The sequence below is a fragment of the Eptesicus fuscus genome, chromosome 1 (assembly GCF_027574615.1).
Source record: "Eptesicus fuscus isolate TK198812 chromosome 1, DD_ASM_mEF_20220401, whole genome shotgun sequence".
NCBI classification, from domain to species: Eukaryota; Metazoa; Chordata; class Mammalia; order Chiroptera; family Vespertilionidae; genus Eptesicus; species Eptesicus fuscus.
The window spans coordinates 98,433,771-98,459,767 of NC_072473.1; the positions used below are offsets into that span (position 1 = coordinate 98,433,771).

The window sequence follows — 25,997 nt, forward strand, 5'->3', positions numbered from 1 at the left end:
AGAAAGAACATGCAAGATTTCATTGTTTTAACTTATCAAGACTCTATGTCTTTGTGAATAATACAGTATTTTTGTATTTTTAAAAATCTATACAAATGGTATTGAGTTATGGTTTCAGATGTTTTCACTTAGTGCTATGTTTTCAAAATCCACCCAGGTGGCTAAGAGGAAATCTAGTTTATTGTTTATCCAGCTGCAGAGTATTCCATAGTATATATCCACATTTGTTTATCCACTCTCTTGGTGATGAACAGTACCACATACAACTCTGTGATGAACAACCTTATACAAAGCCTCTTATGGTTCTGTGACCTGAGTTTCTGTGGAGTAATATTTCAGGAGTGGTGTTTGTTGGATCATACAGTATGTATACACTTACTTTCACTAAGTAATCTCTCTGAAATGGCTGTAGTGGACTACTCATCAATGTACATAAGGGTAGGTGGTACCTGCCAACATTTGGTATCAGATTTTCACATTTTTGACAATAACATGGAGGGCAAATATTAGTTCATTGTTTAATTTTCATTTCTTTGATTCACTAGTACAATATATTCAATTTTCCATTTCATATTTTTGTCCATTTTTACTATCCTCTGATTTTGCTTTTGCTATTAATTTGAGTATTATGCGTAGATCACATGTTAATTTCTTATATTTTGACAATGGACATTTCATCTCCCAAGCTGTCACCTATTTGTTAACTGTGTGTATCTTTTGATGAACAAAAATCCTTGTTTTGGGCCATTTTATCAAACAAATGTATAGTTATAAAATATTTAAAACACACTATAAAAGCCTGTAGACATTTGATTGGCATTATTACATTGAAACTAATATCAATTTGGGAAAATGTGTTATTGTTCTTTCTGGTAGTGAATTTCCTTGTGTAGAAAACATACCATCCCTTTCATTTACTTAGGTCTTCTTTTGTGCGTGGTTAAGAATATTTTACTATGTTTTCCATGAAAGTCTGGTGCATATATTATTAGTGTAGAAACCTGTATACAAGGCCTATTAGCCACTTCTCTCACCCCCTTGTCTGAATTATTGTCACCGGACTGCTCTCTTTTCTGGCCTTCAAGCACATCAAACACACTTTTATTTCAGGATATGTGTCTTTGCTGTCCCCTCTTCCTAAAATGCCCTTCCTCTAGACAACTGCATAGATCATGCCCTCCTCTTTTTCAGGGTTCTGATCAAACATTAAGAATACATGTGGCCTTCCCTAACCACTCAATTTAAAATAGTCCCATCCCAGCATATGATCTCTCCCTTTTCTTCCTTTAATTTTATTTTCATGATACTAATTACTCATCTACATCTATTCACAATTTGTTTTCTCCTCAAAATTATTGTTTGTGAAATAGATATAAAAATCTCTGGAAATTTTCAAACATGATTTGTGGGATAAAGCCAATACTAGCAGTAAGTGGAGACAGAGGAATGAAAAAATACAGTCTGCAAATCAAGTGGCTTCTAAATCACTGCTCCCAACCCTAGTGGTTTGGCTCAGTGGATAGAGCGTTAGCCTTCAGACTGAAGTGTCCCAGGTTAGATTCTGGTCAAGGGCACATGCCCAGGTTTTGGGCTCCCTCCCCAGTAGGGGGCATGTATGAGTTAGCCAATTAATGATTCTCTGTCATCATTGATAATTCTCTCTCTCTCTCTCTCTCTCCTTTCATCTCTGAAATCAATAATATACAGTATATCCTATATAATAAAAGGCTAATATGCAATTTGTCCCCTCAGGAGTTCGACTGACCGGGAGTTCAACCATTCACTAGGATGTGAGCTGACCACCAGGGGGAAGCACAGAACAAAGGAAGACCCCGGCCAGCAGCCAGAAGGCTCCGATCGGCCCTGATCGCCGGCCAGGCCTAGGGACCTTACCTGTGCATGAATTTTATGCACCGGGCCTCTAGCACAGTGATTGTCAACCTTTCTAATGCTGCAACCCTTTAATGAAGTTCCTCATGTTGTGGTGACCCCCAACCATAAAATTATTTTCGTTGCTACTTCATAACTGTAATTTTGCTACTGTTATGAATCGTAATGTAAATATCTGTGTTTTCTGATGGTCTTAGGCTCTACAGCAGCGGTTCTCCTGGATTGTGAGAAGGTTCTCCGCTGCTGTAGAGCCTAAGACCAACGGAAAACACAGATATTTACATTACAATTCATAACAGTAGCAAAATTACAGTTATGAAGTAGCAATGAAAATAATTTTATGGTTGGGGATCACTGCAACATGAGGAACTGCATTAAAGGGTCACAGCATTAGAAAGGTTGAGAACCACTGCTCTAGCATATCCTACCTAATAAAATGGTAATATGCAAATTGACCGTACCTTCACTACACCCAAGGCACACCCACCAGCCAAAGCCACGCCCACCAGCCAATCAGGAGTGAGTATGCAAATTAACCCAACCAAGATGGCTACAGCCACAGAGAGCAAGGTTTCCCAGGCAACAGAGGAAGCCAAGCTTTCCGCCTGCCCTTGCCAGGCCTAAGCCTCCACTCAAGCTACAAATTTTCAATTATAGAAGGTAAACAAATTCAAACAGAATGGCGGCAGCCACAGAGCTGGAGAGACAAGGCCAGGGTTGCCCGCGGCAATGGAGAAAGCAAAGCTTTCTGCATACCCTGGCCTGGCCCAGGACTCCACTTAAGGCTACAAAGTTTCAATTATAGAAGGTGAATTAATCCAAACAGAAATGGCTGCCGACCGTGGAGCATGCAGGAGGCTTGGCTCCGCTCCAGGCTACAAAGTTTCAATTGTAGAAGGTAAATAAATTCCAGATACCAGGGCGTCTGCTTGGGTCACCAGGGGGCGTGGCCGGCCTGCAAACCACCACAGGCCCCTTGCTCAGGCCGCCCCATACCCCAAGGGAACCCCCACCCTGATACGGGACACCCTTCAGGGCAAACCAGCTGACCCCCACTCCTGCACCAGGCCTCTATCCTATCTAATAAAAGAGTAATATGCAGATTGACCACCACTCCAACACACAATATGGTTTCCCCCATGTCGTCAAAGATCCTGCCCCCATGTGGACACAAGATGGCCACCACAAGATGGCCAGCAGGGGAGGGCAGTTGGGAGGCACCCGGCCTGCAAGGGAGGGAAGTTGGAGGCGATCAACCCTGCAGGGGAGGGCAGTTAGGGGTGACCAGGCCGGCAGAGGAGGGAAGTTGGGGGCAAACAGGTTGGCAGGGGAGCAGTTAAGCATCAATCAGGCTGGCAGGGGAGTGGTTAGGGGGTGATCAGGCTGGCAGGCAGAAGCGGTTAGGGGCAATCAGGAAGGCAGGCAGGTGAGCAGTTGGGAGCCAGCAGTCCTGGATTGTGAGAAGGATGTCCGACTGCCCGTTTAGGCCTGATCCCAGGGAAAAGGCCTCTGGGATTGGGCCTAAATGGGCAGTTGGACATCCCTCGAGGGGTCCCAGATTGGAGAAGGTACAGGCTGGGCTGAGGGACACCCCCTCTCCGTGAATGAATTTTGTGCACCGGGCCGCTAGTCCTATATAATAAAAGGGTAATATGCAAATAGACTGAATGGCAGAACAACCAACCAACCAATCAAGGCATAATATGCTAATTATACACTAAGGCTGCTCAACCACTGGCTATGATGTGCACTGACCACCAGGGGGCAGATGCTCTGACCAGTAGGTTAGCTTGCTGCTGGTGTCTGGATGGTTGGGATTGAGTGAGACGGGCTGGACATGTCCTGGAGCCCTCCTGCAGTCCCTCCCTGGCATGATTGTACACTGGTGGGGTCCCTCAGCCTGGCCTATGCCCTTTCGCAATCCAGAACCCCTTGGGGGATGTTGGAGAGCCAGTTTAAGCCTGATCCCACAGGCATCTCCCCTTGGGTGGGTGCCAGATGCAGGGCTCATGGCTGGCAAGTGCTGCTGTGGCAGCGCGAGCCTAGCCTCAAGCATCTTCTGATAGGGACTGATTAGGCATGAGCCCGTGGCAGGCACAGTGGGGCCAGGTTGAGTGGGAGCAGCAGGTAGGAGCTGCAGGCAGCATTGGACTGCGGGTTTCAGCCTGATCCCTGCAGACCACCCAGAGGGACCCCACCCATGTACGAATTCGTGCACTGGGCCTCTAGTATATATATAAAATCACTACTTCCAAAAAGAGTGAATGTAACAAGTTCTTTCTTCTTCTCTGTGTGGTTCAGAGAAGCAAGGAGGTACTTAGAGAATAGGGAGTCTGAACATGCAAGTTTCCACCACTGCAAATTGAGTGTGCTTTATGGCTTATCCAAGTTCATAGGTAATCATTTATCTCTGGCAGGACTTTCACCACCAGGCTTAGAGTGGCAGGTCATCTAGTAAAGGGCAAGTTAACAATAGTTGAAGATGTTATTACATTGTTATTCAAATATCTATTTCATTTAAGTGTTGCTTGGAAACTTCACCCTTACATATAGTTTTGTTTATATATAAATTAGTGGCCTGGCGCATGAAATTCATGCACATTAAAAGGGAATTAATTAGAGGAAATATTTTAATATTGCTATTTGCCCTTTCTCTATAATAGAAGTGTCGGAGTTGGAAAAAAATTAGTAAAATGTATATGAAAATATCCCTTCTGTCAGAGGCTGGGGCATGCCTCAGGACCTAGAGTCAAGTCCCCGCCTACCTACATGCGCCTTGAAATCACGTGAGACCCAGACCTGGCCGGCCCCACCCCTGTCAAGCCCCACCAGGTGGGGGGTGCTGCCTCAGGTCCCCCAGCCTGGCGCTGGGCAGGGGGTGCAGCCTGCGGTCCCCCACCCCAACCAGGTGCCATGCATCCTCAGGTCCCTGCTGATTGGTCATTATGGCATCACGGTGTGATGACCATTTGCATATTAGCCTTTTATTATTATGTTTCACTGCTATGGCACCTATTTGTAATATTGGTCACCTAGATGTGGAAAACTTATTGTAAGTGGCAGTATACCAAGTATGATGCTAGAAATTAAGAAGCATTATCTTGTGCAAAGAGGTTTGGGAAGTAGGTACCATTTTTATCACTATATTAATAAATAACTTGAAGCTCAGAAAATTGAAGTCATATGCCTAAAATAAGAATCACATAACAGAAAAGTTATCTGGGATTCCAACCCAGGGATCTAGAATCCAAAACTAGGCAGTTTTATTTACATCATGTTGTAGGCTAAATTGAGGGCTGAGGAAACTGAGACCATTTGTAAGTATAAAAAATTTATAAAATTAAAGTTGACATCTACAACACCACATGTTTCCCTGTAGGGCTTACCATTTAATCAGTCCACTGAGGGATATGTGGAGAGGTTGGTTAGCAAAGTTAAATAGTTTCTCATGTGTATTGATCTTTATAAGTTTATTAAAAAATTGTTCACATGTTATCTTATTGGATTCTTAATAGCAGATTTAAGTTCCATTTTCCAACTAGACAAAGTGAAGCATAAAGAGATTCAGTTATTTATCTGAGTCATTTAGAAGTTGGGACTCAACCCCAAATCTGGCTCTATAGGATTTATATGTTCCTACTGATATGCTGAGTTTGGATGATCAGAATCTCCCCCTTGTGGGTTCTTGCTTCATGAAGTTTGAAGAATAAACTCACAGGCAAATCTAAAAGGGTTCTTTAATAAAAATATCAAAGTTTATTTGAAGCATATATAAACTCCCTTTGGCCAAGGGTGTCCCCAAAGGGGATCCTCTGGTGAAGGGTCCCCAAATGGGAAAAGCCTGCTCTGTCTCTAATGGGAAAATGAACAAATCCTCCTGAGTTTCTTTGTCTCTGGGTTTATAAATGCTGCAGCTCTTTGTCTGAATATGACTCTTTCTAATTGGACCCTTCCTTAATTTATGACCTTTGTGCTTTCCTAATTGGTCATTCTTCTGCAGAGTATCAGTTTCAAAGTTCAAAGCCCACAAGGTGCCCCCCTTTATCTCTCCACCTTATCTTGCAACATTCCTCTATCCTCTGTGAATATATGCCTTCCTCTTGTAACATTACCCTATCCTCCATGAACATAAGATAAGCATTCTGGCGTCTTAAAGCTATCTTCTTCCCTTTACATGTGCATTCCTCTCCCATGGACCCCCTTTCCCTAAAACTGCCTGTCCTGTTTCTAAAATTCCTTTCACTACTATCTAGTGCTCACTTGTTCTTTCTCCTCTAATATATACTTGGCGGTATCAATATAATGCCCCCACACACAATTTTTACCCTTATTTTGTGTTATTTAAATGGTTAAAATTGATTTGTGTATATATGAAATGAATTGCTGTTTGCCTTAGTCAATTAAAACTGTGAGCATGTATATATGTGAATATAAATATGTATATGGGTACGTATATATGTTTGTATATATCTATTTGTCAAAAATTCTTTAATCAAAGCAAAAGTGTGTAGTTTTCTGGTTTAATCTTATTAAGTTATAGTCATGGTGGAAGGAGGAGGCATGAGAGGAAAATGTAATATGCCATCTCTTTTGTCACTCTGAAACATCTTATTTTTCAAATGTAGTTATGAAAAGCATAGTTTTAAATATGCAACATATGGCACACATTAGGGATATCACATATTTGATGGTTAAAATTGTGCATTTTATTATTCCATTGTTATTTCTATTTTATTATTTATTGTCTGTAGTTAGCAACATGTTATCATCTTATCTCTAGGCAATTGTTCTTGATTTAAGGAGATGAGGTTGTTTTTTTGCCATATTCATACATCTTTGGAAGAGCTATTTTATATTCATTCAATCTTGACATCTAGATCACAATATGTATAATGTAGTGTAATGTCATTAGAAGCTCTAGAAATAAATGGTTTCTAAGAATATGAAAATATAAACCAAATAAAAGATAAACAGGCAAGAGACCATACTAGTGACAGATTTCAATGACATATTAGCTTTATCATACCTTTTCCCATATTTCATGTTGTAAAAAGATGGGTTACAATTTCTCAAGTTCTTGTTTTTCACTTCAATAGGCATAGCAAACAATACATTTAATCACGGTTAATGTCTCCTTTTAGATTAGATTGTTTTCTACCTAATTCATCATGTTATCTTGCACATTACTGCTTTCTATTCACTTCAGACTGCAGATGGAGAAAGTGTGAATTCTGTAGTATCCTCTGATAAATATTAATAGCCAAACAACTTCTGAGCAGATTCACCTTAGGTTATTTAGAGCTATATTCATTTTTTTAAAACTACACAGTATTTATTGATTTCAGAGAGAGGAAGGGAGACGGAGAGAGAGATAGAAACATCAAAGATGAGAGAGAATCATTGATTGGCTGCCTTCTGCATGACCCACACTGGGGATTGAGCCTGCAACCTGGGCGTGTGCACTGACTGGGAATTGAACCATGACCTCCTGGTTCATGGGTTGACGCTCAACCATTGAGCCACACCAGCCAGGCTGAGTTTTATTCATTATTAAAAATGACCTTGTTAATATGATAGTAACAGCAAATTATATTTTGATTGTATTACAGTCTAATTAAAACCAAAAACATATCTGACCTCAGCATGATTTAATGTTCTCCTGCTATTTCCCTGGACTCATGACCATTTTCTATAATGCAATTTTATGCATTGGGGAAAAAAAGTCATTTTGTTCTTGTGGGTATATATGTTCCAAGGTAAAATGATTGACTTTATATTTTAGAAAAACTGAAATAAAATGTATAAGCAAAGTTAAATTAAATATAACTATACAACAAAGCCAAAATGCTTTCTTAAGCAAAAGGATACCCATTTTCATTTTCAGTGACCATGATAGTTTTTCAGAGGTATAATCAAATGTGTGTGTGTATGTGTGTGTGTGTGTGACTATTTAAGGAATAAGGATTAGAGCCTGGTTTTGCTACTAGTTAGTTGTATGGCCTGTGAGCAAGTCACTTTACTGTTATAATCCTCTTTTTGTCCTCTGAAATGTAAGAATTTCCTAATCATTAAAACTGTCCCCATTTGTGCATTTTATTTGGGAATTTAAACTGGACTGGAACAGAAAAACAAATAAGACATAGCTATGGCACACAATAAGTTCCAAAAATATTTGTTGAATGAAATAGAAATAAATGTTAAAAATGGAGTGGTCAGTCTAAGCATTCTGTTCAGAACAGATTTACCTTTGGATGCTTCTAGGTAGAGCAAGTAGTGTTAACTCACTACTGACGACCAAGTCCTCATGATTATCTACTCTCTGACTTGGCTTACACAGACTTTAGTCAGGCTCTGTCCTCCCCATAGGCCCCTGAAATTTGACTCACCCAAAGTTTAAGCAAGCACCATGGTGCCAAATCTGCCCTTACCCCCTTAACAGCTCATTCTCAGAATCAAGAAATGGTTGACTGAGGAGAGAAAAAATTTCTGTTGAAGCAACCTGATTTTACCAAACTACTCACTCCCAACATTTGCCCCAATCCCCCATAAAATTCCTGCTAACAGAGCTTACTCCTCCTTATATAAGAACTAGAGACCCAATGCACGAAATTAATGCAAGAGTAGGCCTTCCTTCCCCTGGCTGCTGGCACGGGCTTCCCTCTGGCACCTAGGACCCAGGCTTCCCTTGCAGAGGGAGGCCCCGCCCACCCACCACAGCCCGCAGGTCCTTGGCCTGGGCGTCCCACTTTGGGGCGATCATGGAGCCCCATGATTGATCGTCCCACTGGCTGGTGGCCTCCCTCTGCAGGGTGATCATGGGGCAATGGCTGGGCCCCCAACCAATCACATCGCACCCTCCTTGACTGGCCTGGCACCAGTGGGTGTCATAGCATGGTCCTGGATGGTCATCAGGATGGTCATTCCGGTGTTCAGCTGTCTGGTCGATTTGCATGTTATGCTTTTATTATATAGGAAAGCCTTTTTCTGTTTGATTTGGAGACTCTTGCAGATCCTGAGGTTGGAGTGTCCTCCCTGTTTTAAAAGTCCTTTGAATAAAATTTCTCTTAAGTCCAGCTTTGTTTTTATTTGACACTGGGCTGACAGACTGATCTTCAGTTATACTTTACCAGATCTGTACAATCAAGCATAAAGATGAATCTATGTAGGTTCTCTTCCTTTAGTATTTGAATTTATTGTAGCGTCTATCCACTTCACTCAAACTCTGCTTAGAATATTTTGTCTTCCTTGTGGTCAAATACAGAATTGAGTCTATACCATATTTTCTCTTCAGTATCTCTGAAACTTTGACACTTCTGAAATATTCTTCTCTCACAATCATTTAACTTTTTTTTTCAGCATCTGTTTGCTCATTCTTTCTCCCTCACCTGATTCTTATAATTTGAATTATGTGTATCTAAGGGCTTTGTCTTAAACTTCTTTTTTAACCTTTATCTTTTTTTAGTTACTCCCATGGCTTAAGGATGCTTGCAACAACTTATTTCCCATCCCCAAGCAGTATATTTATTTTTATTTTTCCACTTGTCTGAACTTTTTAAAGGTACATATTCTTCTTATTATTCTTTTTTTGTTTTTGTTAATCCTCACCTGAGGATATTTTTTTTTCCATTGAGAGAAAGTGGAAGGGAGGGAAGAGGGGGTAGAGAGAGAAAAATATTGATGTAAGAGGGACACAACCATGGGCTGCCTCCTACATGTACCCTGACTGGGGCCAGGGAGTGAACCCACAACCTGGGCATTTGCCCTTGACTGGAATGTAACCCTAACCCTTTGGTTGGCAGGCTGACACTCTAACCACTGAGCAACACCAGCCAGGGCTGAATAGTCATATTCTCAACTGCAGATAAAAAACATGTGTTTTTTTTGTTGTTGTTTTGTTTTGTTTTTAATGAGAGGGAAAAGCTATTGCAAAGAAAGTGTGAAAGTGTATGTGAGAGAAATGTGACAGGAAAAACATGGGAGAGAATGAGTGCTAGTAAAGAAACATAATGCCAGGAATGAGAAAATATAATATAATCCGTGATGCCGTATAAAAGGGTGAGTTAAAATGAGACTGTGAGAAAAGAGAAATATATAAATACGAGAAAGGGAAAAGAGAACATGTGAAAATGAAAGAATATAAGTTTAATGGGGAAGGGATGAGACCATAAAGAAACTGAGAATGAAAAATGTGAAACAAATTAAGAAAAATGTAGAAAATATGCTGAAAATGTGAGATTAACCACGAGAATAATGTAAAACAAAGTACAAGAACATTTATGAGGAATAAGGAGGAAATGTGGAGAAGATGAAAAAACCAAGTGGCTTTGGTATAATGAGAAAACAATAGTGCGAGATAAAAGAATGGGAGCAGGAATGAGAAACTAGAATGGAAGAGAAATGGAGCAAAAATAAAAGAATGAGACACTTGAGGAGATGAGAGATGAAAAACAAGAACGAGAAAATAGACATGAAAACATTTTTTTTGGAATTTCCCACGTGGGAGAATAGGAGGTAAGAAGGGTAAATCAAGGCGGGTTTCAGAAAGAGCACATGCGCATGTGCAGGTGCACACTGGTGCATGTGCGTGCAGGCTAGTGTGTGCATGCATAAACAGGCCCAGGTGGTGGGCAGAGCACGCGTGTATATCCATAGCTGCTGCGTGCGTAACGTGTGGCTGTAAATCGTGTCTAGAGCCTTATCACCACTTGGCCCAATGTCAAGCCTTGCAGAATTAGGTAAGAGAGGTGGCGAGGCGTGACTCTGCAGAGACTCCAGAACATTCAGAATGGGGTTGGTGAGGCTAGGTGAAATTTACCACTTCCCTAGCATCTGGTGATTTTCTCTTTGTGGGGCAGAGGAAGGTATAATCTTTTTTATTTTTCTTTACGCTTAAATTCAAATTTGTTTGTTATAATTTGGCTAATCTCTGGAGTCCCGCAATTTGAGCTTTCAAAGTCCATTATCATTTCTTTATTTTTACCTTGAGGTTGTAATTTGTTTGCTGTTTTTTAGCTAATCTGTGAGAAAAGAGGCTTCTACTTTGAAGTTCCCATGTGGCCTCCTCACTGGCTGTGGAAATGGGAGGCACTCTGTGACATGGGGTTATTCTGCACACCCTAAATACCTCAATGGTCATTTATTTAAATTCTATTTTAGTGACATACAATATTGCTTTTTGGGGAAAGGAACATAGCTGGTTTGTCTTTGTTGTGCTAAATTAAAGGTCATTTTGGATCTCACACTAAGGATGAATCTTCTCTTCTAGGAAATGTCGGAATCTTGTGATTTTTGAAATGTGAAACAGATTATTATAATTTCACATAAGCCACTTTTGAAAGAATATTACATATTCTGTTTTTAGAAGCTTTATATGATTGAATGAAAATGAATCAGTATGCTTTAGGAATTAGAGGTGCACTTGAACACGTGAATAAAGGAGAATATTTTTTCTTAAGCAAGTGTGTATTCATGGTACCATCTAAAGTAAGAATTTTTTTTTTTAAAGTAGTAATTTACAGATGGAAAAAAATGCCTCAGAATGATTCAGTAAATCATTTTACCAAGCAGATTTCTCTCCATAGAAATCTCAGGGTTTCTTTAGACGGGGTGAGGGGGACTGGAGGAGGGTGGGGAGGGCACGTGTTACTTTGGTGGAGAATATATACATTTTTTCTTGAAATAATAGAAAATTCAGTGTGTAATAACGAGATCTATCAGGAACCCTACCTTCTAGCCAGCAGGCTGGAACTTGGCATTGCTCAGAGACTTGGAGCTAAGAGTTTCCTTAGTAAGTTCAATTCATTTTTTCCCACCAAGTGCTTGTTTCTCCCATATAAACCATTCTTTCTTTTGTTTTTTTTTCCTATTAGACACTTTAAAAAGTCATTTTCAGTGCATGGTGTGCTTTAAAAATGAGTCACTTGCCTCACCCCTTGTTTTGGTCTCTACTCTTTTGAAAAGTTGTATTAAAAGATTTTAACGTTTCACATGACTACTGTAAGAAATATATATATGAAATTCAAGAAAATGCTTATCCTCTGAATAGCTTATGAGTAATTATTTTAATGTAAGAATTCCCAAATAGATTATGTTTCTAAATTGTTTAATAAGCTATTTTTATTTCTATACTTTATTTCCTTGTAATTTAACTTCTAGATCTATATTTATTTGTCTGTTGGTTCCTGCTTATTTAATTTTTACTCCTCAGAATTTTGGCTTGTCAGAGAATATGTTTAAATAAATACTTCTGCAAATTAATAGAAGAGGTTTTACAAACTACAGATACAAAGAAAACAAAATATCCTTTAAATTGGACAATCCAAGGATTATTAAAAGATGTTTCCCTCATAAAGGGAATAAAATAATATAGCAATTAGAATTGAACTATATAAATGTGTACTCCAATTGTGAACCCTAGAAAGGTGACAGTGTAATGAGATTTGACAGCATGTAGAGAGATGCAAAGTCATTAATAAGCTAGGATCTGCATTAAAAAATTGATTAGCATATTTGTATTATGTTAGAAGATTGCTTAGTATTTCAGGAGGAGAGCAGCAGTTACGTGGCATTTAAATCTATTCTGAATTAAAAATGATCAGTTTAAAAATTATAGAAAATTCTTATGCAAATGAAATATAATCAAGCTATGCTTCATACTCATTATGCATGATTGATATGCACTGTAACTTGCTTACTAATTCAAGGAGCAGAGGAATTCCAATTATCATATTGTTTATGCAGTACTGGTACCACACTGCTGGAAGTGATATTAAATTGATTACTATAAACACTATAAACCAACAAGATGGGTTCTTATCCAACTTGACATTTATTTTTTATGAAATAATGAGAACTTTTTACTATCCTGAAAACCTCAGCTTCCTCATGAATGTTGACATCTTAGGATTTTGACAACACTGATTAGTTCAGGATAAAAGCTGAGGTTGATATATCAAAAGTATTTTTTTAAGATTTAAGAGGACAGATTTTAATATGCTCTTTTTAGTACTGCTTGCAAATTGAGCTAACCTTGGAAATCTATGATCTCAATGTGCTAAACTTTCTTACAGTTTTCAGAGTTTAAATTTTATTTTTTAATTGATATTTTAAAATTAATATTTTTAGGCTTTTTAAAAGTTAAAAACATGGTTGCTTTAGGATAAAAGCCAATGTCCACATAACAAAAGTGTTTCTTATTTTGTAAGTTTTATCTGAACAATTTTAAGATGTCTTTTTCATATGGTGGGGGTAGAAGAAACTTTCCTCTAGCCCTTCAAGGTTCTTTCAGCTGGTCTAATAATTAAATCTACATTTTATTAAACTTCTGTTTTTCTCTTGTTAATAATCTTTTGTTATGGAGGGTGGATGCAGTGGTCTCAGCCAAGAATCTAGAAGAGTAGAGGGAAATTATTCTTCCTCCCCTACTAACATTTTGTTATACTACTTTCCAGTCTTTTCACTATGAGGGTTCACTAGTGTTCATTAAAATCCAGTAGAAATATTTTAATGTTTGAATATTATGAAATAGCTGATATTTGTGACCTGAGTGTTTAAAGCAAGGCATCTTATTCAAATTTTTTTCAATTACAGTTGACATACAATATAATATTAGTTTCATGTCTAGTACCCATCTGATATCATATATAATTATTACAATTTTATTGACTACTAGAGGCCCAGTGCATGAATTTGTGCATGGGTGGGGCCCCTCTGGGTGATCCCTGTGTCTGGTGCCCTCCTGAGGGGAGTGGCCTGCGGGATTGGGCTGAAACCGGCTCTCGGACATCCCCCGAGAGGGTGCAGGCCAGGCCGAGGGACCCCACTGGTGCATAATTGGGGCTGGGGAGGGATGCGGAAGGTTGGCCAGCCAGGGAGGGACCACAGGAGAGCTCCAGGGTGTGTCTGGCCCATTTTGCTCTATCCCGATTGGCTGGACCCCAGCAGCAAGCTAACCTACTGGTCAGAGCATCTGCCCCTGGTGGTCAGTGGATGTCATAGTGACTGGTCGACCAGTCGACTGTCTGCCCTCTGGTGGTCAGTGCATGTCATAGTGAGCTGTTGAGCGGCCTTAGCATATCATTAGCATATTACGCTTTGATTGGTTGATATCATTAGCATATTATGCTTTGATTGGTTGAACAGTTGACCGGTCACTGGACAACCAGACACTTAGCATATTAGGCTTTTATTATATAGGATATTCCCTGTGTTGTACTTTATGTCCTTGTGGCTATATTTATAACTGACAATTTGTATTCCTTAATCCCTTTCACCTTTCCCATCTGGCAACCATCAGCTTGTTCTCTGTATGTATAAGTTTATTTCTGTTTTGTTTGTTCATTAATTTTGCTTTTTAGATTCCAGATATAAGTGAGATAATGTATTATTTGTCTTTGTCTGTCTTATTTCACTTAGCATAATACCCTTCTAAGTCCATTCATGTTGTCTTATTAAGTTTTTTTTTTATGGCTAAGTAATATTTTATTATGATATATGCCACATCTTTATTCTTTTATCTGTTGATAGACATTTAGGTTGCTTCCATATCCTGGCTATTGTAAATAATGCTGCAATGAAGAACATAGGAGTGAGTATATCTTTTCCAGTAAGTGTTTTGGATTTCTTCAGATAAATAGCCAGCAGTAGAATTGCTGGGTCATAGAGTAGTTCTGTCTTTAAATTTTTGATGAACTTACATACCCTTTTCCATAGTGGCTGCACCAATCTGCATTCCTGCCAACCCTGCCCCAGGGTTCCCCTTTCTCTACATTCTAGCTAACAATTGTTTTTGTTGATTTATTGATGATAGCTATTCCGAGGTGATATCTCATTGTGGTTTCGATTTGCATTTCCCTGATTATTGATGTTTAGCATCTTTTGATATGTCTATTGGACACCTGTATATCCTGTTTGGAGAAATGTAAATTCAAATCCTCAAGGGCTTCTTAATTTTCATTTGAAATATTTTATAATACTCATAGAAAAACTTATTTGCTTTTATATTCTCTTGTGTGTCAATGAGTGCATCAAGAAGGAAAGAAAGTTGTTCCCTTTTTTCTGCTGGAGACTATTGGAACTGTATGGAATCAGAGAAGTCTAGTTTGTGGTAGTAATCTCAAATTCAGAACTATTGACATTGTGTTCCAGATTATTCTTTGTTGTGGGGGACTGTCCTAATGCATTGTAGGATATTGTTGGATGGAACAATGTCATCAGTACTACCCTTAGTCTTGATGGAACAGATGTCATCCCTACTACCCTGGCTAATTGTGACAGTCAAGAATATCTCTAGACATTTCCATTTTCTGAAGTGTGGGAAGCAAAAACACCTAGGTTCAGAACCATTTGTTATGAGGGAGAATACTGGTTGGAGGGAGGAAGTGGGATTGCAGAATAGACCAAATGCACAGGAGGAGGGGTGGTGGAAGAGGGAAGCAGAGAGAGTGCAAGACGAATGGAGAAGATAGGAGGGAGGGAAGAACAGAGAGTGCAGGAGAGAGAGAGAGAGAGAGAGAGAGAGAGAGAGAGAGAGAGAGAGAGAGAAGAACAGGAGGAGGGAGATTTCTAGAAGGAAGGAGGGAGATTTCCCACAAGGAACAGACAACTGAGCCTGCTGTCAACTTTATTATAGGAAGTGTAATAAAGCTATACATATCCTCCAGTGAAGGGGCCACTGGTCTGCTGTTTCATCCAATTGTCCCTGTGTGGAAAGCTAAGCTCAGGATACTGTGTTTTTTTCCTATGGAAACCAAAGATCTCTTTTAATTAAAAAATAAAAATATTGTAAATGAAACCTCCAAGTTTTAAATCACCTTTACAAATACTTATTAATGGCTCACTAAGTGCTAAAAACTGTTGTAGGCAATGTGGGTAACATTTCTATAATAGAGCCTCAATGAAGTGAGGTGAGACAGATAAGTAAATGTCAGGTTATGATAAATTATTTGAATAAAAATAAGAGAGGGTTATAGTCAATATAAAATAATGAAGGAAGCATCTCTGAGAAGTGATCTTTGAGCTGGTACTTGAAGGGAGCGAGGGGATGAACTGTGTGCGATAGGAGCATTGAAGCATTCCAGGCCCTGTGGCAGAAGCAGCTTAAGAAGAACAAAGAGTTCACAATGGCTGAGGGTAGTAAGCAAGTATGGCAGAGGATGGGATCAGCTGTATCTTGAAGAGCTTTGTGGGCCATCATGCTTCTTTTGGCCTTTAAAGAGTAAGAGAGGGAGCCATTGGAAGGTTTTGAATACAGGAATGACATTATGATATCCCTTGTACTTCAGCAATTTTCACATGTCAGCGGTATGGGAATTCTTGGATATTGCCAAAATGCAGATTCCTCAATCCCACCCCAAACCTATGAAAGCAGATACTCTGGCGTGGGGCCTGGGAATCTACATTATCTAATAAGGTTTTTCAGGTGACTCTGATGTAGATGGGTGAGGAGCACACGTTGAGAAATACTACTTTAGAAGGATTTGTCTGGCTATAGTAGGAACAAAGGCACAAGCAGCAAGGTTTATTGGAAGGCTATCACCCTATCCTGAGCCAGAAATGTTGGGCGCCCAGATCAAGTGGTTGTGGAGTTCATCACCTTACCATTATACTTGCTTTTGCTGAACTTGTCTTTGCATCTCTAAAATGTACACTGTAAGATGTTAGAAGGTTTTAAAGGTTAGAAATGTGTCTAAATATTTGAAAATATATTTTCAGACTATGATTCAGTCCGATAAATTTGTGATATGTTGATTGACTTCTGACTCCCTCCAGTGTGACATTGTCCTCTAATTTAGGGGGATTATACCCTCATACCCATTCTCAAACACAACTTACAATTGATGCATCCACCTTTCTACTCACTCTCTAAGAAAGTACCACCTTTAAATAGATAATTTCAAATACGAAATATGTTTCCTTTTGTATGCACATAGGCAACTTTTAATATGATTTTAGGTGCTAGGTAGTGTTCCATGCAGTAATTGGATAGGAAAAAGGGGCCTTCTTCATTGCATCAGTATCTACTGTCCTTACTGCTAAGTCATAACACCTTAGTCTTGTTATGGTGGGATTTCACTTTATAGAGTGCTTTTGTATGTGTTATATTAATAATTTTCACAGTGGCCCTGTCTGTGTATTTAGGCAAGACAGCTGGACCTCAGCAAAGTTAAGTGACTTGTATAAGGTCACTCCTCTCAGATGTGGTGGAGCCAAAAACAGAATTCCAATTTTTCTGATCCCATTACCCCATGTGGTGATGCGTGTATGTGCACATATAGGTATGCTTGTGTTTTGTTCTGTAGCTGAACAGAAATTAGGTATTTTCTTTTTTATTTTTTCTCTCTCAAGTACCCACACACATTTAGAATAGAACATTCTTTTTCTTCAAAATAGGAATAAGAATATATTAGGAATAATAATGTTTGGTTTAAGATTACCAAACTGGTGAAAGAGATATGGTGATTATCTGTGTACACAACACACAGCAGAAGAAAATATTGCTATACAGTTTAAGCCTTTTATGTGCCCTCTTTGATCTCATAGTCTTCTCTGCCCTTACAGGCTATACTGTTGTGGGAGCACATATTTTAAAATGAAATATCCTTTCAAATACTAACAGTTTACTTTGCATCTGAGAATAGTTGCATATATATATATGTGTGTGTGTGTGTGTGTGTGTGTGTGTGTGTGTGTGTGTGTGTATTCCTATATATGTATTATATGCACATATACATATATGTATGTAAATGTATGCTTGATATTTCATAATTTGATTTACTGTGATTTTAATTAATATCAGTAATAGTATATTGCATTTTTATAGTGATTTACATTTACAAAATACTTTGAAATATTTCATCACATTTTACCTTTAGGAACTGACACATGTGCCTTATTCTTCTGGACCAGCAAAGTCTCTGAAAGTTGAATAGATAAGCATGTGTGAGCCTCATTAATCAGATTTTCTACTATGGTACTTTTCTTATTTCTGGTTAGATAGAGCTGCATGAATTACCCCCTTCTGTTTCATTTATTAGCTTTTCCAGAGCTACATTTTGCTCTGGAAAGGGGAAAGAAAAGTCAACTGATTTTCTTTTCAGGCCATTATTCAGCAATTTATGATCTTTAGCCTGTTTTTCCCCCTAAGGCTAAATCATCACTTAAATATTAGGGATAATACAGCTCCGGGGGGAATGTGTGAAGGACTGAGGAATAGTTGAATTGAAAGAAAAGTAAAATTTACCTGTGACAAGTGGGTCTATGCGAAGTGATGTAAGGAAATTAATGAAAAATGAAATAGGGTAGTAGCCCCAAACTCACAGGGAGGGAGGTGATTCAGCTGTATTTATTAGCAATCACTTTTGAGAATGTAGTGGGTAATGATGTATCCTGGATGAAGGCATACAAAAATCTGTTTTTGTTGCCTGGATTTATTACATTACCAAATATAATACTTATGGTAATTATTAAATTTAAAGACCTAATTATGTCCATGAACTTAAAGAGATGGATCTATTAGTTAAGAAATACCTAACTGGCAAAATAATAGTGCAGTGATTACCTATGTACTTATCACTCAACTGAAAAAAATAAAACGTTACTTAGAGTTCAATACTTGAACACCATTTCTGCTATTTGGAAATCTGAAAATCTTTCATTTGGACTAAATGAACTCCCTTAGGTAGTTAGGGCTATGAAAGATGATTTATTCCACAGTTAGCCATGCTGCTTGGGAAGGTGGTATTTAATATTCTATGAATTATTAAAGTTCCAAAGTTAAGAAGGCTTTCTAAGAGGAGGGGTGAGGAGCAGTATTTCAAACCCAGGCTGATATGGCTAAAATATTTTCAAACTTGTACTCCATGAACTTTCTAGCAAATTATCAAATTTCAAATTGAGCTTTCCACTTTATCTTGAATATTGGGCTTAAGGCTAGCTGACATGTTGATTCAGAAGATATTCATTAATAGTTGCTCAAGAAGAGTAAGAGGTAACTTTACCACAATATAGGATAAATGAAACTAGATGTCATATCCTGATATAAAAAATGTAATGTTTCCTCCCAGTGATAGAGACTGCTAACATGGAATCACTTTGGCATCATAACACAAAAAAATACTTGACAATATTGCCATGTAATCATTTTGCATGAAAGTGGGCTTGACTAAGTCTAGACTGACAACACAGTGGTTGGTATAAATTATAGTTCAACTGACTACTTAGCATTGAAAGCAAAAATAAGCATGTAATCCTTATGAAATAAATATTTTCTGCTTTAGAAAAAAAGCTTTATGAAATTCAAGAGGGTTTTGTTTTTAAAACATTACTTACTAATTGCATTTAACCATAAAAATAACTCTTAAGGTTTTTCCCTCAGACTGCTCCATACTGATGCAATATTTAATTAGGTGATTCATTAAATTTATGAATGTTTTCAACTCATGTTGAATATAACTTATTAAATTTTAATTTTAAATGACAGTGTAACAACCTCTTTTGGAGTAACCCTGCTTAGGCTGGCTGTGACTACAGACATTTATATATTTTGCCTCTGCAGCTGGGGTTTCATGCACACAAGGGACAACTGAACAGCTTGTTTTCCTTCTACTCTTAACCTCTTTCAGCCCAGGTATAACTTACCAACTTTTCTTTGGTGCTCTGCCCAGTGATCTGTACATAGGAGGTATTCAGCAAATGCTAAGTGATGAACATATTTCTGTTTGAGCAGCCAGTGTAGTCAAATGAAATAATTGCTAGATTTTAAAAAGTCAGGTGTTCTAGCTCTGTCTATAAGAATATGTGCAATCTGGGTCTAGCCCCTTTTTCCCCCTTTTCACCTATCCCCTTCCCCCACCTCCCTTTCCTTTGACAACCATCACCTTATTCTCTGTATCTGTGGGTTTGTTTTTGTTTTTTAGATTTCATATGTAAGGGAAATCATATGGCATTTGTCTTTCTCTGTCTGACTTTTTTCACTTAAGATAATACCCTCAAGGTCCACCCATGTTTTTGCAAAGGGAATGTTTTAATTCTTTTTATTGCTGAGTAATTAGGGCTCCTTGGGCCTTAGTATTTTTACCTATCATATGAATGTCTTAGACTGAATAGTTTCTGAAAACACAAGTCCAGGATTAACTTTCTATAGTTTTATAACTCCTTTACCTCTCATTCTATCTACTGTGTTAGTTCTGTCTGTAACTCCAGTGGTGATGCTACTGTATAAGTTACCTTAATGTCAATCAGATCAGTATGTGTTGTGCTTTCAGTATTTTCAGATTCATCAATAACTTCCACATTGATATTTAGAGAAAAATAAAAATAGCCTTTTCCTGTAAATGGAAAGAATTGCTACATATTTGAACGTTGCTACATACTTGAAATCTGGATCACAAGCTAAACACACTTCTGGTTAGAAATAGCCCTTGCCTTCCTCTCCTCAAATGTTCCCCATAAACATTTCCTGGTTTCTTCCTTTTAGGACTTTGCTGGGGAGTGAGGTAGACTGGCTTTCAGATCTCTCTCTGCTAGAAAATCTCTGTGTCACCAAGGGCCACTCATTTCCCAAATTACACCTCAATTTCCCCAACTGTCAAATCAGGAAGCTTTATTTAATGATATCTAGAATCCATTATATTCTGATTCTATCTGAATCTATGTTTGGGGATATCAATTATTTAAAGATAAAGAAAGACAAAATAACTTTTAATGAGCACCTACTATGTGCCAAAATGCTTGGTATACTTTAGACCCACAGGTTGAGAACCGCTAGCAGGGTCGCCTAAGACCATCGGAAAACACAGATATTTATATTATGATTCATAACAGTAGCAAAAGTATAGTTATGAAGTAACAACGAAAATAATTTTATGGTTGGGGGTCACCACAACATGAGGAACTGTATTAAAGGGTCGCAGTATTAGGAAGGTTGAGAACCACAGCTTTAGAGGCAAGAAAACTGAGGACTGCCCTAGCCGGCTTGGCTCAGTGGATAGAGCATCGGCCTGCAGACTGAAGGGTCACAGGTTTGATTCTGGTCAAGGCCATATGCCTAGGTTGCGGGCTCGATCCCCAGTAGGGGGCGTGCAGGAGGCAGCTGATCAATGGTTCTCTCATTGATGTTTCTATCTCTCTCTCCCTCTCTCTTCCTCTCTGAAATCAATAAAAATATATTTAAAAAGAAATAAAACTGAGGACTGAGATTGGTTATCATTAATAAACTATCAAAGCTACAAATGACAGTCAGGACTAAAATCGGTGTCTGTATGATTCCATAAGCCATACTGGGTGGGCAGGGAAAGTGGTCTGTTTTATTTTATTTTATTTGGTAGGTGATGGGGAACAAGTTTTTGAGCAAGGGTTAGTTTGATAAAAGGTCTAATTTTAAAAGGTCAGCATGAAGGTATTCCTAAAGGATAGCAGCCATTTTAAATTCATCTCTTTACTTTAACCATCTAACAGTATTTAGCAAATGGTAGATACACAATACACAATAGATGTTTATTAAGTGAATGGAGGAATGCATGGATAGATAAAGGAATAATGGTGATGAATAAGAAATCAGAGAAAGGAGATGTACTAGTGATGACACTACTGTGATAATCTGGACATGAAGTAATAAAACTTTGAACTAGAGTTGTGGTCATTGGAAAGGACACATGCAAAGATGAAAAAATGACTGGACCAGTAAATCAATTAGATGTGGGCCTGAGAGAAGCAAAAAATGACCCCAAAGTTTTGAATCCCTGTTGGTTGCCAAGATGGTTTGATACCACTCTCAGAATTCTGGTGGTCACCTTGTAGTCTAACATCTATTTCCAAGTGCAGTGGAGGTCTGCAAATAATAGAAAACAAATGTAACACAGTACTGTCTGAATGAGTTGTAAAACTGAATCCATTTATATTTGAGTTTGACCTACATAAGGACCAAAATACAGTGAAGGGAAGGTGGTGGAAAAATAGATAATATAAGTCTTATGTGGCGGTTAACTGCAAGAGGCTGTTGTTGCCATTGATTTTTAAAAGAACTATTTTCTGCCTCATTTCCCCCCTTTTCTTTCTTTAATCAGTCTGTCTGCTGATTGGTATTGAACTGAGTACCACTTATTCATGTGTAGGGAGTCTTCTGGCATGAAAAAGAAGAGATCATTGGCAATTATCAAGGTGACTGTACTGGTCCAAGTTATATAGCTTTCACAAAGTGAATACCTCATCGATGAAGTTACTAAGAACAAAGAAATGATGAACCTTACCAGTACCATCTTTGATGCCAAAGAGGCTGATTGGTTGCAAGTTTGGTGATGCCACAGTTCAGTCAGAGTGAAGCACTGGCCTTCCCAAATGATTTGTGAAAAGGGAAAGCCTATTTTGGGGAGAAAAATAGAAAACGCAGTAATTAGTGTCCCAGCCTACTTAAATGATTCACAGTGTCAGGCCACTAAGGATGCAGGAACATCACTAATCTGAATATCCTGAGAATCATTAAGGAGCATACTACAGCAGCCATCGTCTATGGCCTGGATTAAAATGAAACAAACAAAAAAGCTTTAAAAAAGAGAAACATGTGCTGATCTTTGACTTGGGTTATGGCACCTTTGATGTATCTATCCAAAACATCAAGGATGACATCTTTGAAGTAAAATCCACAGCTGGTAACAACCACCTGAATAGGGAAAACTTATATAACCTATGATGAAGCACATGATTGAATAGTCAAATGCAAACACAAGAAGGATATAGCCTCCAACAAGTGGGCAGTGTTGTGCCTCCAAACTACCTGTGAGAAGGCAAAATGTATCTTGTTTCTTTTTTAATGCCAGGATTTAAATTGATTCATTCTTGAAGGATGTGGATTTCTACACTTCCATTTCCTGAACCCACTTTGAGCAGTTCAGTACTCTTTTCCATGGCATCATAAAGCTAGTAGAGAAATCTCTGAAGGATGCCGAATTTGACAAAAGCCAGATTAATGAAATTGTGTTAGTGGGTGGTTCCACTTGTATCCCAAAGTTCGAAAAATTGCTGAAAGACTTCTTGAATGGAAGGGAGCTCAACAAGACCATCAACACAGAGGAGGCAGTGACATATGGCATAGCTACTATACAAGTACCTATTCTCCTGGTTGACAAATCAGAGAATGTAATGTGTCAGACCTCCTGACCTTGATATTAGCCCTTTTCTCCCTGGGCATTGAAATGGCAGGAAGGATGTGACATCCCTTATCCAGAGAAACACCACTTTTTCTACAAAGCAAACGCAGATGTTCACAACTTACTTTGACAAGAGACCACTGTCTTAGTAAAAGTGTATGAGGGAGAAAAGGCTATACCTAAGAGGAAGAAACTGCTTGGCAAGTTCATGCTCCTGGGATTCTCTAGCTTACTAATGTGGCATTCCTAAAATACAGGTGACCTTTCACATAGACACCAATATCATTATAAATATAAGTGTTGCTGACAAAAGTACTTGCAGGAAGAATAAAATCAACATTACTAACCAAGACTGTTTCAGTATACATGATATTGATCAGATAGTAAAAGAAGCAGACAATATGAATTAGAATATGAAGTCAATAGAAGTAGGGTAGCACTCAGAAATACTATAGAATCCCACATGTTCAATGGCATGAGTTTAGTAGAAAACTATGAAAGGAAGGTTCTTGAAAAGTTCCAGGAAGTGTTAAGCTGCCTGGAGTGTAACCAAGTTGCTGAATGAGATGAATTCAAGCAGAAAGAGTTTGAAATCATGTGATATTTATCTTTCTCTGCCTGGCTTATTTCACTTAGCATAATGCTCTCCAGTTCCATCCATGCTGTTGCAAATGGTAAGAATTCTTTCTTTTTTACCGCAGCATAGTATTCCATTGTGTAGATGTACCACAGTTTTTTAATCCACTCATCTGCTGATGGGCACTTAGGCTGTTTCCAAATCTTAGCTATGGTGAATTGTGCTGCTATGAACATAGGGGTGCATATATCCTTTCTAATTAGTGTTTCTAGTTTCTTTGGATATATGATAAAAAAAAAAAAAGAGTTTGAAAGAGTCTTCAGTCTGAGGGTCATCAGGCTTTACTATGCAGTAGAATCTGGCCACTGTAGCTCCCACAGCTCAGAGATGCTTAGGTCTAGTTTTTATGAAGGGCACTAAGCAGTTATTCTTTGAAAAGAGTTTCTTGTGCTCTACAGCCTTCTATGAAATTTATATTTCATGTTAGTTTACAGCATCAGTGTGTATGAAAAAAGAGAATCAAAACCTAGTGTAATGCTAAGAATTTGTAAGTTTATTCAACATTTTAATATTACTGCTTCTACATCTTGTGGGTTTATAAAATTCAAAACATTTATGTAAGTGGCCATACATAAACCTGAAGTTTATGTATGGCCGCTTATTTGAGAATTATCACTTATAAAATATTGAAACACTTAAGTTCGGTAATAAGAACAAGGCTGTATTACCATCCCACAGTCTCCATTCTTTAATAACAATGACCGCTTGTGAACAAATATCATGGTCTCAAACTTGTATAAACTTTTTTTAAATCCTCACCCAAGGATATGTTTTATTTTTATTTTTTTTGGCTTTTTTTTTTCTTTATTGATTAAGGTGTCACATATTTGTCCTCATCCCCCCATTCCCATCGACCCCCCTCCCCACGCATGCCCCAACCCCCTGTTGAACTTAACCGTTGGATAGGCTCATATGCATGCACACAAGTCCTTTGGTTGAACTCTTCCCCTCCCCCCACCCTCCCTTATCCTCCCTCTGAGGCCCGATAGTCCGATCGATGCCTCCTTGCTTCTGGTTCTGTTCTTGTTCCTCAGTCTATGTTGTTCATCATTTCCCCTAGATGAGCGAGATCATATGTCACTAGATATATACTTATGAGAACTGAATGTGAGACGAGCAATAATAGTTATGCTGACAGGCAGATGGATCAGTCTGTAGTGAGTTTCTTTCTGGACCAACAGTTCTTTTGAGACCCAATTTAAATGTCCACCAGTTCCTTATGTGTACATGTCAGCACTGACCCCTCAGCTCTGGATGGTGGACAAATGGTGGTAACGGAGTTCCGACTCCCTCTGGTTTGGTCTCGGCTGGACCCAGGGGCACGGCTTCACCCAGACTAAGGGGCACGTGGCCTCACCCGGATCTAGGGACACAAGGTCTCACCCGGACCCAGGGATGCTTGGGCTCTCCCAGACCGAGGGGCATGTGGCCTCACCCGGACCCAGGGACGCTTGGGCTCTCTCAGACCCAGGGGCACGTGGCCTCATCCGGGCCTAGGTGTACGAGGCCTCACGCGGATCCAGGGAAACATGGTCTCACCCGGACCCAGGGACGCTTGGCCTCTCCCAGACCCAGGGGCATGTGGCCTCATCCGGGCCTAGGTGCACGAGGCCTCATCCTGATCCAGGGACACATGGTCTCGCCCGGACCCAGGGGTGCATGGCCTCTCTCAGACCCAGGGGCACGTGGCCTCACCTGGACCTAGGTGCACGAGGCCTCACCCGGATCCAGGGACATATGGTCTCACCCGGACCCAGGGACGCTTGGCCTCTCCCAGACCCAGGGGCACGTGGCCTCACCCGGGCCTAGGTGCACGAGGCCTCACCCGGATCCAGGGACACATGGTCTCACCCGGACCCAGGGACGCTTGGCCTCTCCCAGACCCAGGGGCACGTGGCCTCACCCGGGCCTAGGTGCACGAGGCCTCATCCGGATCCAGGGACTCATGGTCTCGCCCGGACCCAGGGGTGCGTGGCCTCTCCCAGACCCAGGGGCATGTGGCCTCACCTGGACCTAGGTGCACGAGGCCTCACCCGGATCCAGGGACACATGGTCTCACCCGGACCCAGGGACGCTTGGCCTCTCCCAGACCCAGGGGCACGTGGCCTCACCCAGGCCTAGGTGTACGAGGCCTCACCCGGATCCAGGGACACATGGTCTCGCCCGGACCCAGGGGTGCATGGCCTCTCTCAGACCCAGGGGCACGTGGCCTCACCTGGACCTAGGTGCACGAGGCCTCACCCGGATCCAGGGACATATGGTCTCACCCGGACCCAGGGACGCTTGGCCTCTCCCAGACCCAGGGGCACGTGGCCTCACCCGGGCCT

General features: G+C 39.7%; 1 pseudogene; it reads left to right on the forward strand.

Moving 5' to 3' along the window:
- The first annotated feature begins 21,218 nt into the window (after positions 1-21,218).
- Positions 21,219-23,634, forward strand: LOC103301846 (heat shock-related 70 kDa protein 2-like; annotated as a pseudogene).
- Positions 23,635-25,997: the final 2,363 nt, after the last annotated feature.